The sequence below is a fragment of the Petaurus breviceps genome, unplaced genomic scaffold, assembly GCF_028583685.1.
Source record: "Petaurus breviceps papuanus isolate PSGF00001 unplaced genomic scaffold, PetGlider_PUasm1.0 213, whole genome shotgun sequence".
NCBI lineage: Eukaryota > Metazoa > Chordata > Mammalia > Diprotodontia > Petauridae > Petaurus > Petaurus breviceps.
The window spans coordinates 7924930-7939799 of record NW_027185860.1 but is presented as its reverse complement, the minus strand read 5'-3'; the positions used below and the strand labels follow the sequence as shown (position 1 = coordinate 7939799).

The window sequence follows — 14870 nt, the reverse complement described above, 5'->3', positions numbered from 1 at the left end:
ATGTTCACTTCATCTCCTAAGATTTGCAGGCCAGGAGGTCCTGAGAGAGCTGTACAATGCAGCTGCCACACCTCTGCCACTTGTTGGCCCTGAGACAGGGCCAGATTGTGCTCTTCAATCCCCCTTTCCATCAGAGTTCCTCACTGACTTTTTACTTTGTCTTTGGTGTTTATGGGTTGAGAATTCTGGAAACCACCACAGCTGCTGGTGTTTCACTCTCTTGAAATCTGCTCTGGCCACTGCTTATCTGCGCCACAGTGAATTCTGTGGGATTGTGCCTGGCTTCTAGTGCCCTGAAATAGACCTTTCCTGTCTGCCTGCCAGGCTGCCTTCAGTGGGAGATTTGTTTTTCTCTTTCACATTGTGAGTTCTGTAGCTCCAAAGTTTATTTAGAGTGATTTTTTTCATGTATTAGAAGTGATTGGAGATGGGCTCAGGCACCATCTTGGATCTGCCATCTTCCAAACTTTCCTATTTCTTTTCTTTTTATTAATACAATATTTATTTGTCTTCCCTCTGTCAAACCCTGAGCCCATGGCTTTCCCCAGGGCTACCTGGTAATATGGAGGTGGAGGTATACACAGTCTGGAAGAGACATGGAAGAACCAGGAGGATGAGGAGGAACATTCAGAAATGTAGGGGGAATAGAAATGGCTCCATCACATGGCGAAGAGGATGAGGAAGGCCACCATCAGGCAAAAGAGCCCCATGGCCTCAGACAGGGCAAAGCCCAAGATGGTGTAGGAAAAAAGCTGTTGCTTCAGGGAGGGATTCCTGGCATAACCGATGATGAGACTTCCAAACGCAGTCCCAATCCCAGATCCAGAGCTGGCCAGCCCCACAGTGGCATCCCCAACTCCAATAATCTTGGCTGCTGTGTCAATGTCCCTTGAGACGGCACCAGTTTGGAATCCACATCTGGGGACAAGAGAGGTCAAAGGACTTGATGCTGCCAAAATGCTGAGGTTCTCATCTGTCCAAACCTCTGGGCGTTTTAGCTCCACTGCAGACAGTGGTCTACTCAGCAGCTGAGAGCTGCTCCTCAAAAGGGCAGGGGTAGAGATGAACTTGGCACAAGAGTACATTCTCAGGGGGTGAGGGGCAAAGCTGAAGAGCTTCCAGCAGAGCAGAGGAGACAAAGAGGGGGAGGGGCTTTCCTATTTCTTTTAAGAGATTTCATTATTGCTCCAAATACAGTGGTATGAAAACCTGGAGTCAATGTACTCCTCACTTTCCTTCATTCCAGTATCTGATCTGGTGAGAAGTCATTAATTCTACCTAGATAACTTCTTTTCCATTGATATCTTCCCTCTCTTTTTATGTGGCTAGCATCCAAGTTCAAGACCTTCTTCCTCTTTGCTTGGGCTGTTTCAAGAGACTCCTAACTGATCTCCTTGCCTAAAATCTCTCCATATTCTAATCCATCTTCCAAACAGTTAACCAAGTGAAATCACTAAAGCACAGATCTGCCCATATAATTATCTCTTTAATTATATCTGTTCATCCTATATTATGTCTATTATCAAATTCACACTTCTCTTTTTAATACTTATAGCCCCCTGGGCAAGTCACTTAACACTCTTTACCTCAGTTCCTCATCTGTAAAATGAACTGAAGAAGGAAATGGCAAATCACTCTAGTACTTTTTCAAAGAAAACCCCAGATGGGATTATGGAAAGCTGGACATGAATGAAAAGATTAAATTAACAACACATCTCTTACCTACCTTTCCAGCTTTATTATATAGTACTCCCCAGTCTACATTCTGCAGTCCAACCCAATTAACTCTCTTGCTGTTCTCTATACATGGTATTCTATTTTTATCTCTTACCTCCATGCCTTTGTACAGATTTTCTGACATGCCTAGAATATACCACTTAGAATTCTCAGTTTTCTTCAAAGTTAAACTGAAATTCTACCTCCTAAAGGTGTTTTGATCTACACTATTGTAACTTTGTTCAATATACCATTGATTTATTTATGCTTTATTCTTTTCTTTAAGTCATACATATATATATATATATATTGTAAAGGATGCTTCCTTCATATAAATGTTTTTTCATCTTTGATTTATATGTCCTCTAGATTTGGTATTGTTATCTATGACTATGCTGTGTGACCAATAATAAATGTTTATGATATATGTTTATAAAAAGTGCCTTGTAGCTGAAAGAGTCACTGGAGGAAGAAAAGACATTATGTTTTCTTTGGAACTCATACCACAAGGCTACACGTGAGTTCAACACAGGCTGAAGAGTACTATGGAGATAGAGGTTTTTAAAAAGCCTGGGGAAATGTATCATGAAGGGCAAAGGACAAACAACCAAGAAGGGCAAGAAATAGGACAATTAGAGATGAAGGTCTTGAAATCTCTCCAAGATCAGCAACGATTACGGAAGTAGTACTGGTGCTCTCTGCAATGCTCTCTGAGAGGTACTGAAAAGGCCTCATCTGGATGCAGTGTAAGGAAACCAGAGATCCAAAGACTTGGTGCTACAGTGAGATGGAAAGGGAAGTACATGACCAAAGCCCAGTTACCATATCTGTTAGTCACGCCATGCGGCTGTGAGGGAGCTGAGAAGATCTGCTTCCATGACCCTGCGGAGATAAAATAATTAATTGAGAACTGAGAATAGTACTCCCTGGAAAAAATGGTGGGGTAGCAACCAAAGGAATGGGTGTGCAAGAACGTAATATCTTATTAAATTTCTCATTATTGCTCTATTATTCTTTTTGATCAAGTGTCTTTGCTTTGTATTCATGTTCATCTGGCTTGGTCTTTGTAATAGTAATATAATTTAGAGATTCCCCTGTATTGGCTTGGTTTTTGGTTTGATTGTGTTAAAACTCAGAGCTTGTTAATCCCACTTGTTGGATGGACTTGTTGATGTGAAAAGAGAGTGCTGAACTGGGAGGAGCTGGTAACATAGATTTAGAGAGACACAAGAGAGAGACAGAAGAACTTCTTTTGGAAGCAGCACCTTTGGAGGCAGAGAGAGACTGAGAGGATTGCTGAGGGCAACTTTGAATTGCCCAGGACTTTTGAGACCTGCCACCCAGAGCTGCCAAGGACTGAGGAGATATGGCTGTTATGCTGGTACTTTGTCTGTCTGTTTTGATGTTGTTTTGCCAGATTTGTCCATTGGTAAAAGACAGTCCTGTTATTGCACAAGTCTTGGAAACTTGATGTTGGTTCAGAGCTCCAGAGACTGTTCTGCAGGCAGAGAGTGAATACTGTCCACTGGTGAAGAATAGTGCTGTTGTTGCAGAATTTTGGAACCTTGCTGTTGGTTCAGAAGCCCTGAAGAAGGATTTTCTTGTTGTACGTTTACAGAAATCCTGGAAGAGGGTTTTGCTAATGTTTTCAGGGGTCCTAGGACTGTTCTGCAGACAGAGAATGAATTAATGAGGAGACTGACAATGTATCTTGTGGCCTTGCTAAGCTTTGTCTCCCCAGGAACAAAGATTGCTGAGAACTTGCCTAGTGTCAAGATGAAGAAAAGACCTCCATTTGGGTATTAAGTGCTGTGCTTAAACTTATTGTGCCTCGAGGGTAGATTCAATTGTGATCCAGGGGTGGACAACTTTTGACCTTTTTGTGTTCTATGGTTGAACAAATGAATGTACTTTACTTATGTTTGGAAACTAATCTCCATTTGAGAAGAGGGGCTTTGTGGTGGACTAAATGAAGGTACAGCCTAGGGGTGGAGTAGTACTTAGAACAAGGACTTTGTAATTGATTGAATGAATGTAAGGTCCTGGGGTGTGGTAGTACTTGGAGATTATTTAATCACACTTAGTAAATGCTGTATTTTGAATGATGTCCTATTTTGATCTTCTCTGTTCTTAATTTTTCACTGAATAAAATGGAGAGCACCTATGCTGGTATTTTGAACCTTGGGAAGTTGTCTTTCCTTGGCATTACATTACAGTCTTATAAAAGAAAAATCATTGGGATTTATGACAAATATTCTTAATAGTACTATGTACCTAGGTGCATTAAGAAGGGGTTGACAAAAAAGAAGCCCGAGAGTTACAGAAGTTCCAAGTTACAGAAAACTCATTTGTGAAAAGATTCAAAAGTTAAAATCAAATAAATCTTATAACAAAGTTAATCTGACAGAAGTAATGATGTGCATAATTATTATTTTGTTTCATGATTATTAGACAAATGCTAAGTAGTTCACTCAAATGTCTGTAATTATTGTCACTTATACAAAATCAAAGTAAGATTTCTGGAATTAGCTAAGGGTATATGAGATATTAATAGTTAATATTTATAAAGCACTTCAAGTTTAATTGCTTACATACCTTATCTCATTTGACCCTCACAACAACTATTTGTTATATACTGTGGGTATTATTATCCTCATTTACAGAGGAGAAAACAGAACTTAACAGGGGTTAACATGTCGTGGGTGACATAACTGGTAAGTATCAGAGGCAGATTTTGATTTGTCTCTTCTAATTTCAGGTCTTGTCTTTCCTCTTCGCTTCATGGTGCTCAGGTAGCAACTAGGTAAGTCAGGAAGATTACTTGATGAATCCTGGGATATTTCACAGGGGGAAGAGGTGGGAAATATGACTAGTCCTTACCACTTCTCCAGTCAGTTGATTACGTCAAAACACATTTATTAATCATCTAGTATGTGACAAGCACTGTTCTAGATATTGAAAATACAAAGAAAAAAATGAAACCATTTCCGTTCTTCAAGGAGCTTACAATTTACCTATTTTCCAGTAGACGAAAAGTATATTGCACATGTTCTTGTATCTTAGATGTGGTGGGCCTGCCTTGGCAGGGAATCCTGCCTTCCATGGCAGAGCTGAGAGAATGTGGGGAGCCCTGCTGTCCCGCAGCAGCGCTGAGAGAGAATTGGGAGTTCTGCTATTCCCCAGCAGGCCTGAGAGTGCTAGCTACCCAGAGGCTGCAAGTTAAAAGAGAGACAGGGACTCAGAGTGGTGGAAAATAGTCTCATTTATTGTTCTAAGTGCAAGCCTTTTATAGGACGCATCCTAATGGCTTCCCCCTGTGGACATTGCACACTACAGTGTTCCTAGGCCGGAGGCAAAACACCAAGCTTATCTTGAGGATGCAATCCTCACACCTGCCATGATTGAACTCTTTCCTGGGGGATGGGGAACCTATCCAGGCCTGGCCACAAGCCTTTTATCTGAGGGGGCTTATTCAGTCATCAGTGTCAGAGTCTCACTGGACCATGGTCCTCAACATTAGGGTCAATAAAGAAAGTTAAGACCAAGAAAACAGATTCTTTACCAGTCAGGACCACTCCATACATATACGGAACCATCAGTTACAGCAAATGTAGAAATTCTGAATGATGTGAATAAGTTCACTTACTTTGGCAGTGTTGTGGTTTCATGATTTGTTGTGGTGGGACTGTCTCAAAGAATTCAGACTCAGACCACCTCCAATTCAAGTATAGGCATGTACTGGGGTGACTCCTCTCAGAAGCAGGCTCAGTTCCAAGAGAAACCAAAAATTTAGTAAGACAAGATAGGCAATTTTATAGTATAATGATGCTGATTACACAAGATAAATAACAGATATTAAAAAAAAGCAGAAGGGGTTTGTCAGAGGATCAGGTAATGGAGGGGGGGGGGTTGTTAAGGTAAAAAATAATAGGGGAGGAGTCCCAGTCTCAGTAGAACTGCAATGTGGTTACCCACAATATATATAGAAAAACGCAATGGGAAGGAGGGTCACTTATGTATGATAATGATATTATGATAAACCTCTCTATGTCATAAATTTACACTTGATCAGTTCTTTACTCTTACTCCACAGGAGCCTGCTATTGCTTTGGGTTCCACACCCAGCTCAGGCATCCTGATGGTTTCTGCTTTCTAATTGCCTGGCTTTTGTTGTTCTGTTTGAGATTAGGTGGATGCAGTTGTGGTTGAGTGCATTGACCCACCGGTTGTCTGGTGAGGCAGTAAAGCATATATGAGGAAGTCAGGATCTTGCATCAGAGGTGGAGGATAGGGGCTAGGTAGGGGCAGTGGGCCTGTTCTTCTGTGAGGTCTATGATTATGAGGCCTGTGGTGTGCTTAAAAACCAGATTGTGTGGTTAAATCAAGACATGCCTGTTGTTCGGTGGGACTATAAGGAAGCAGGATATTGGGGCTTGGGTAGCTTTATTAGGATTCCATCAACAGTATACTTTCCAGGGATGTACACATAGATGATGAGGTTGATGCATGCATTCAGTGTTTGGGAGGCTCTGAAGGAATGTGTATGAGAGAAGAGGTATTAGACTGTCTACCAAACTAAATGTCTACAGAGCTATTGTGATGACCTCATTGTTGTATGTCTGTGAAACCTGGACTTCTCCAGTGCCATGCCAGGAAAGTGAATTGCTTCAATTTGTATTGTTGTGGGAAGATTCCAAAGACCACCTAGCAAGATAAGGTATCAGGCACTGGTTCGTCATTGAGTTAAATGACAAAACATTCAAATTCTACTGCAGAGAACACAACTCTGCTGGGCTTGTCAGATTGTTGGAATTCCAAATGTTTGTTTTTCTAAAGACTGTTTTATGGAGAACTCACACAAGGAAAGCACTCATGAAGAGGTCAGAAGAAAACATACAAGGACACTTTCAAGGTCTCTCTGAAGAATTTTACAATTGATTGTGAGACATGGGAGACACTGCTAAAGGACCAGCCAACTTGGTGCGCCCACACCAAAAAAGGTGCTGTGTTCTCTGAGCAAAGCAGACTTGCGGTAACTCAAAAGAAATATGAAATGTGCACATTTAGAGACCTCTCCACTCCAAATGTTGATAAGGACTACCTATGCCCAATCTGTGGTAGAGCCTCCAAGCTCTCAGATTGAGTTATCTACTCTCCACCTTCTCCAGCTGATGAAAAGAGGGGCTTCGGGGGTGTGAATTTCAGGGTTGGTGTTATCTTTAACTATGATAAGGTTCTGGGGATCATGAAAAGCACATTGAAGCTTGAAAATTTGATTATTAGCTAATAATTGAAATCACTCCCAAAGAATTTCTGCCCCATATTATGGGAACATCTGCTGAGTCAGGGCTTCTTTAAAAATTCCACCCATTAGATATCCAGTTTGATTAAAGAAATTCATGTCTTTGAAAGTTTTAAGTAGGGGAGTAATATGAAATGGCTGTTAGCTATTGACCACTTTGTGTTACTTATGAATTAAATCTTACTAAATCTCACTAAAGGAAAAGTAATTTAAATTTGATAATAGAAGGCAATTGAGGAGAAGTAATTTTGTTTTTTCCCCCCAATTACAAGGAGATAATTTTAAAAGTTCATTTAAAAAAGAATTGAGTTCCAAATTCTCTCCCTCCCTTCCCCCTTATTGAGAATACAAGCAACTTGATAAAAGTTACATATGTGCAGTAATGCAAAACATATTTCCATATTAGTTATGGAGAAGAAGTAATTTTTGGAACATTGAGCATTTTGATTTAGGGTAGGGTGTAGGGTGCTTTAGCACAGTACATTGGATAGCCACAGACTGACATTCAGGAATGTAAGGAGCTAAGAAGGGGACTTAAAGCACAAGAATGAAAGTGAGATGGTGCCAGACATTATTTTTCTTCTTAATTTTGTCTAAGCCTTCTATCACATAGGAATTATGCGGTCCTAGGCAATTTATTTTACCTCTTTGAGTCTCATGTTCCAAAGCTGTCAAATGGGGAAGAAAAAAGCTTATAGCCTATGCCTCTATGGCTTGTGGAAGAATAAGTTATTATTATTATTGAAGAAAAATATCTTCTTAGCTATATAACATAATAGTTCATTGTTACATAATAATTTCAGGTACACAAAGCACTGCTCATGAAAGCCCTTTGGAGGTAGGTAGCATATGTATTATTATTGATATTTTTTAATAGATGAAGAAACTAAGACTTACAGGTACTATGAAGGGGAGAATGTTATAGTGGATAGAGTACTGATGTTAGAGTTAAGAAGACCTAGCTTAAAAGCTCTTTAGTACTTAATAGCTATGTGATTCTGGACAAGTGAGTGAACCTTTCAGAGCCTATTTCTTTATATATAAAAGAATGCTAGTGGAAGCTACCTCTTAGGTGTTGTATAAAACAGAATAGCATGTATGTGATATCATAAATGTAAACTGCATGTCAATGAATATTTGCATGGGACTCTCCTCATTGGGAGAAATCAATTATTCAATACTCTGGGCCTGCATGAGGAGTGTAGTTGGCAAAAGCATGGGAGAGAAGAGAGATTCTGGTCTTCTGGCTTCTAACTTTGAGAGTTAAGACACTAAATTCCACATTTCTTTATGGTCACAGCATCTAGAATAACCAGACCGCTATTATATTCCCATTGTCAACTTACTAAACCAGAGACTTTGGGAAATATCTCTTTTGTATTTATACACATATGTATATGCATATACTTTCTCTGATATCACTGTGAATAGATGGGTTTATTTGCTATTTTCTATGCATGTTCATTGTGGAATTGGTATTGGCTGGGAAGAAATTAAGCCTTCAATATGTATTTTGGGGCACTCCTCCATTAAGGAATAGCCATCAAGTTCAGCTTAAATTTAAAAATTATTTCCCCTAGACTACCAATATAGGAGCAGAGCAATAGGTATAATCCTGGAGTTTTCTTCCTGTAAGGAAAGCAGAGTTTCCAGCTAACCTTTGGCATGAATCTCCTGCTTCCCTTCCTGGCAGGAATCAAAGTCTCTTTTGGTGATGGATAGGGGAAGGCGATTATAGAACTATCTATTCACGACTCCCTCCAACCTACATTTAGGCAGCCCCTTGTTGTCACCCATAATGTACATGTGTGGCACAATGCACTGATTTCACATATATAAATGCATATGTGTGCATATACACATATATCCATATTTATTTGCATTTTGGTGTGCATATATACATACATATATGTAGTGCTTTGCAAACCTTCAAGTATCTTATCAAAATGGATTATTATATTACTAACCATTAGACCTAGGATTTAATCCCCAAATCTCCTGATTGCAAATCTAATACATTTTCAATTATGCCACACTGCCTCCCAAATTGCATGGTTACTAAATCAGTAAAGTATCCACTCCACAAGAAACTAGTAGCATCCTAAATAAATTATAGCACATTAAATTGAATAGTTTTTCCCTATGTAATTAATGAAGGATTCATTTAAAATACTGTTCAGCTTTGATACACATATTACTGTTACCTTTTCTCCAAATAATTGGGGGTTTACTGAAGCCACCTGTGAGTGGCACTTGAAGCACACAAATGAATCTCACTATAGACATATGAGAAGATTGAAATTTTAATGGTTGTTAAGTCAACTTGAACTTAAAAATAAACATTGGGTATAATGGAGTTTTAATTACTGTCCAATACACTGTTTGAAGAAAAACAGAATTTGTTTTTACACCTGTTGAGAAAATTCCCCTGTTGTTAAAAACCTATTTGTATTTTAAGTTGTAGACTTGGTTTCCAAGCAGGTACTCCTCTGTTTAATTATTGATTCCTCTCCTTTAAATATAAGAATAGACTTGCAGATAAGTTTAAATAAATCTATCAGCCTAAAACCATCTTGCAAGCATGTAGAATAGGCCAAAATATCTTGGCAATAATGATTCTGAAAAGAGATCAAGCCTGACTTCAAAATATATTCATGATATGAAGACTTCATAGAATCTTAGAATTAGAAGGGAATTGAGAGGTCATCTAATACCAGTTCCTATCTGAAATTACAATGTAATTTTTCTGTATCTTTATTTTTTAAGTCCTATCTGAATTATTGTAAGGTGGAGATAACTTTCTATTTAAAGCTATGCCATCAGTGCACAAACTCATGCTGGTTCTATCAAACTGGAAGAACTTTGTATATAGTAAACTTTAGATTTTATATCTTTTGTCCTAGTAATAACCAGGATGTTGGCAAATGGGTGATGATTTTATTGGCTATAAATTATTGATGATAGAAAATGATCAAAAAGGTTATCAATTATTGATGATAGAAAATTATCAAAAAGGTTATTAGAAGTGTATTGCCATTAAACCTGACATTATTATTGTTATTATCTCTTTGCTTACTTACAGACCTGTGTGACCATGATAATTTGCTAGATTGATCAGAAGCACTCTTTCATATATAGAATGTAGAATGTTATGCGTCATAGATCATTTGGTCCAAATTCTTAATTTGATAGTTGAGGAAACAATTCAGTGAAATTAAATGATTTATTTGAGGTTACACAGCTAATTAATAGCAGATTAAAGTAGTTTGATTCTATCATCTTTGAGGTAATTTCCCCTGCCAGCATTCCATGATTTTAGGAACTCCTTCATGAAAAGTTTCCTTTAAAAATATGTATCTACATATATCTATATGTATACATCTATCTATCTATCTATCTATCTATCTATCTATCTATCTATCTATCTATCTATCTATCTATCTATCTATCTATCCATCTGTCTGTCTATCTATCTTTCTATCTTAACCCTGTCCCTATTCTAACTCTACTAACCAATCATATAACAGTTTTAAATGACTAGTTCAGTTGGTAGTGGACATTCCTTCTAACAGAGGGAATCATTCAACATGCCCTTCATTTTACAGAAGGAGAAATTGTAGCCCAGATAAGTGATTTGCTTAATTATACATAATGAGCTGGTGATAGTAACATAGATAATAATAACCTAGAACCAGAATTGCCAGGCTGGGATTCTAGATTGTTTTTTCATCTGAATCAGATATTTTAGCAACAATTTTAAAATATCACAGCTTTTGATAAGAGTTCTGAATGTGACTGTGTTTAATCATACAAATATCTTTGATGGATTTGACTAGCCTAATTAGGAAAAAAATAAAAGCAGTCAACTCAGACTAAAGCTATATAAGCAGTTCTATTGTTCTGGTAAGATGTATACATTTTTAGGTGTACCAAGGTGGCAAGAACAAACCACTTGTTACCCCAACACATTAAATATTTCTATTTTCATGGAAAATAATGATGGAGTCAATTTGTCCTAAATATTTTTGGTATGAATAGTCACTGAATTATTCACATTAGCATTTTAATCACTTCTAACACATTTTTGAGTGTTGTATAGATAAAGATTCATTTGGAAAAGAGAGAAAGAAGTGAATGGAATTTTGAACAGATTTACAAGATGCTTAGAGACTTATAGGTAGTATAAGTGAATTTAAAAAAAAGAAAGGGATATACCCATCTAATGTCAAAACCTTAGGTATGATGAGGTGAATTCTAATTTGAGGGAGCCAAAATGATGTAGTAAGCAGTTAGTTGCTCTCATCTAAAAATCTAGAAAAATATCACAGGAGAAAAAAAATATCTTGGAACAGTGGAACCAGCAGAAAGATAGGGTGCAGCAGTATTTTAGCCCATTAAGTTTGGGGGAATGATAAGAAAGGTCATACTTGCTTTGGTGGAGGGGTAGCAGTGCAGGAAGAGAGGCATCCTGGGAAGCCAGAAACAAACTTCACCTCAGTAAATCAGGGGACATGCAGAGCCCTAAGGTGGAGAAACAGGCAGCACCAGTACCAGGACCCTCCATGTGTCTTGCCACAGCCAGGGGAACTGGCATATTCCAAATCAGAGTACCACCACATGTGCTGGAGTGAAGATGTCTTACTGCAGTCAAATTTCCCCATTTTTCAGAACAACCTGGGGTGAGCAGGTCTCCTCCAGGACAAGACCACCCCCATCTCCACCAAAAAAAGCTTCAGGGTAGTCCAGGGAAACATAGAAAAACCCCATGTGACCTTGGCACATGCTAGCCACAACCACTAGAACTCTGGCTCTGTACCTGCAAAACAAACAAACTCCTATAGCCTCCAGCTGCAAGCACCTGAATCCCCAGCACACAATGGCAGTGACCAGGTCTTGGCTTCCCAGCACAAGAAGCTAGGGAGAGTGCCCCCTGTGCTCTAATAGGAGAGCTCAACTTTAAAGTCAGGAAATAGGAAAAGACAATGGGCAAAAAGTAGAAATGGACAATGATCATGGATTCTTATTATGGGGACAGGGAAGATCAAGGCACAAATTCAGAAGAGGACAACATTATCAATAAACCCACATATGTAACCTCAAAGGGGAATATGAACTGGTCTCAATGCCCAAAAAACCTTCTTGGAAGAACTTAAGAAGAATTAAAAGTAAATAACAGAGATTGAAGAAAAATAGGGAAAATAAATGAGAGGCATGCAAGAAAGAGTCAATAGCTTGGAAAAGGAAGGACAAAAATTGCCTGAAGTAAACAAGTCCTTAAAAACAATACAGTTGACTAAATGGAAGAAAATCCACTGAAGAAAACAACTCTTTAAAAAGTACAATTGACCACATAGAAAAGGAGGTTGAAAAATAACTGAAGAAACCAGTTCATTAAAAATTAGAATTGAACAAGTGGAAAATAATAACTCTATGATACGCAAGAATGAGTCAAACAAAATCAAAAGAATGAAAAAAAATGGAGAAAATGTGACATACCTTATTGGAAAAACCACTGATCCAGAAAATAGATCCAGTAGGAATACTTTAAGAATTATTGGTCTACCTAAAAACAATTAGCAAAAAAGAGCCTGGAAAACATCTTTAAAGAAATCAGCAAGGAAAACTGCACTAAGACCAGAGAGTTAGAGGATAAAATAGTCATTGAAAGAATCCGTGGATCTCCTCCTGAAAGAGATCCCCAAATGAAAACTCCAAGAACTATTGTAGCAAAATTCCAGAATGGTCAAGTCAAGGAGAAAATACTTGAAGCAGCCAGAAAGTAACAATTTAAATATGGTGGAATTACAGTCTGTGATCAGAGAGCTTGGATTATTATATCCAATAAGGCAAAGAACTTGAATTAAAACCAAGGATCAACTACCCAGCAAAATTGAGCACAATCTTTCAGGTGAGAACACAGAAATTCAATGAAATAGGGGGCTTCTAAACCTTTCTATTGAAAAGACCAGAGGTCAAGGAAAATTTGATTAGTGAAAACAAGACTCAAGAGAGGCATAAAAATGTAGAAAGGAAAGAAAAAAATATTTTGTTAGAAAAAGGGAACGTTTTTACATACCTAGATGGAAAGATGACACTTGTAAATCTTGAGACTTGTATTTTTATAATGTCATTTAGAGGGGGTATACATAGCCAGAAGGAGTGGATACAAACTGAATTTGATGTGATGACAAAGAAAATCTATTTAAGAGGGGACAAAGGATTTTGCTTGGAGCAGAGGACAGGAGGAGGCAGAAAAAGGTAATTAAACTACATGAAGAGTCACAAAGACCTATTATGGTAGAGGGAAAGAAGGAAGGGGAATGAGCATTGTTTGAACCTTAAAATCATCAGATTTGGCTCAAAGAAGGGATAACATATTCAGGTATATTGAGGGAGGGAGTGGTGAGAAACAAAACACTAGTAAGAACAGAAAGGGAAGAAGGAGAGATAAAAGCATAAACAGGGTGGAAAATAGGATGGAGAGAGAGTAATAATAAGTAATCATAAGTATTAACATGAATGGAATGAACTTTTCCATAAAAGAAGTGAATAGCAGAATGGATTAAAAAACAAAATCCTACAATGTGTTGTTTACAGGAAACACATTTGAAGCAGAGGGATACACACAGTGTAAAGGTAAACAGCTAAATCAGAATATATTATGCTTCACCTTAAGTTAAACAACAGCAAAAACAAAAACAAAAAATAGGGGTAACAATCCTGATTTAAGACAAAGCAATAGTCAAATATATCTAAAGAAGATAAGGAGAGATAAGGAAGGAAAGTATACCCTGTTAACAGGTATTAGAGACAAAGGAGTAATATCATAACTAAACATTTATGACGTAGTGGTATAGAATCCAGATTTCTAGAGGAGAAGTTAAGTGAGTTACAAGAAGAAAGAGACATCAAAACTATACTAGTTGGAAACCTCAACTTTTCCCCCTCTGGACTAGATGAATTTAACCAGAAAATAAATGAGAATGAAGCTAAGGAGGTGAATAAAATTTTAGAAAAATTAGATAAGGTGGACCTCTAGAAAAAACCTGAATGAGAATAGAAAGAAGTAAACTTTTTTTCTTGGTGGTATGTGACACTTACACAAAATTTACTATGTATTAGGGCATAAAAATCTCACAAGCCAATGCAGAAAGGCAGAAATTTTAATGCACCCCTTTCGTATCCTGAAGCAATAATATTATGTGTATTAACCAACCATGGAAAGAAAGAATAAAATTAATCAGAAATTAAATAACCAAATCCTAATGACTAGTTGGGTCAAACAACAAATCATAGAAACAAACAAACATACAATAAACTTCATCCAAGAAAGTGACATTAATGAGACAACATATCAAAACTTATGAGATGCAGCCTAAGTGGTTCTTAGGGGAAATTTTATGTTTCTCAATGCTTATATGAATAAAATAGAGAAAGAAGAAATAAATGAATTGGGCATGCAACTAAGAAAGCTAGAAAAAAGAACAAATCAATAATTCCCATTTAAATACCAAATAAACAATTCTGTAAATCAAGGGGAAGATTAATAAAATTCAAATTATGAAAACTATTGAACTAATAAATGAAACTGAGTTGCTTTTATGAAAAAAAATATAATAAATACACCATTGGTTGATTTGATTTTTAAAAAGAAGATCAAATTAGCACTATCAAAAATGAAAAGGCTTAATTCACAGCCAATGAAAAGGAAATTCAAACTATGATTAGGAGCTATTTTGTCTAAACATATACCAATAAATTTGGCAGTCTTAGTGCAATGGATAAATTTTTACAAAAACATAATTTGCCCAGATTAACGGAAGAGGAAATAAATACTTATAAAACATCATTT

General features: G+C 37.4%; 1 pseudogene; it reads right to left on the bottom strand.

The window, feature by feature from the left end:
- Positions 1-474: 474 nt before the first annotated feature.
- LOC138165516 (ATP synthase F(0) complex subunit C2, mitochondrial pseudogene) lies at positions 475-1319 on the bottom strand (annotated as a pseudogene).
- Positions 1320-14870: the final 13551 nt, after the last annotated feature.